Source organism: Pediculus humanus, genomic scaffold, assembly GCF_000006295.1.
Source record: "Pediculus humanus corporis 1103172107376 genomic scaffold, whole genome shotgun sequence".
Taxonomy (NCBI): Eukaryota; Metazoa; Arthropoda; class Insecta; order Psocodea; family Pediculidae; genus Pediculus; species Pediculus humanus.
This window is the reverse complement of record NW_002987004.1, coordinates 1-1,445: the sequence shown is the minus strand read 5'-3', so window position 1 is coordinate 1,445 and position 1,445 is coordinate 1.

The following is a 1,445-nucleotide window of genomic DNA, read 5'->3' as shown; positions in this document are numbered from 1 at the left end:
AAAAAAAACATAAAATTAATCAAATAATTTACAATAAAAAAAAAAAAAAGGAAAAATTGAAAATGATTGACTCATATCCGGTCATCATCGATCATCATCGGAGTCGACATATTGTTTGCACACGTCCAAGACTTCCGGTTTACCCGGAAGTCTTTCAAAAAAAATTTTCCATTTTATAAATTAAAATTAATTCAATGTAATATATTTTCTATCAATTCTCTATAAAAAAAAAAGGCATTTCATTATGAATACCTGAAAAAGGATAGAGATACTACGACGTGCCTGTTCTGAACAATTTAATTATTATTATTATTATCTTTAAAAAAAAAAAAAAAAACTGAGAAAACTATTGAAAACTGAGATTTATATAATACTGAAAAAAAAAAAAATAAATAAATAATTTTTTTTTTTTAATTAATTAATTTTTTATGGTTTTTTTTATAATACTTTGAATGATAATGATAATGATAATGATAATGATGATGATGATGATACAAGAGAGATGTAATTTATTATTATTATTATTATTAATAAAAAAAAAAAATTTGAAGAGAGAAAAAAAAAAAGATTCTAAAATCAATGAAAAAAAAAATTAAAAACTTTCACTTGCGCGAAAGAAAAGCTCAAAAAAAAAAAAAAAAAGAAAAAAAAAAAAAAGAAAATTGAAAATAAGAAAAGGATGAAAATATTTTTAGTTCCAAAAAAAAAAAAAAAAAAAAAGAAAAAAAAAAAGGAAAAAAATCAATGGAAGTTGTTCGTATGACAAAATTGAATGCCTTTTTTTTTTCTTTCCTTTTTTTCCTTTTTTTTTTTTTCTTTTTTATTCCTTTTATTCCCATTTATTTATGATGGTTGTTGTTGTTGTTGTTGTTCTTTCCTTTCACTCTTAATCATAATTATCATTTTTCCGACATATTTTCTCATAAATACAATTTTTTTTTTTGTTACTTGACTTTTGGTACTACGTTAAAGAATTCAAATGATTAAATGTAATTTTTCATGTTATTATAAGAAGAAGCAGTAGCAGAAGAAAAAGCGAAAAGCAAAAGCAGAAGAAAAATAATAATGATATAAATAAAATAAAATAAAATTTTTTAAATAAAACATGAAAAAAATAAAATAAAAAAAAAAAATTTTTTTTTTTTTCACTCTACGTTAGCTCATCGTCAAATGAATTTAACCTTTGAGACTTGCGTGTGAGTTTAATCGCCGAATTGCTTTAACGGAGGAGCTTAGGACCGGTTCGATATATCGAAATATCGTCGACGCCCATTTTTCCACATTGACGCGGCTCTAATTTTTTTATTATTATTATTATTATAATTATTATCATCATCATCATCATCATTATTATTACCCTGACAATTATAATTATTGTTGTTACTTATGAATTTTTTTCAAATGTACATCGTGAATATTTAACATTACGTTAATTATCATCATTA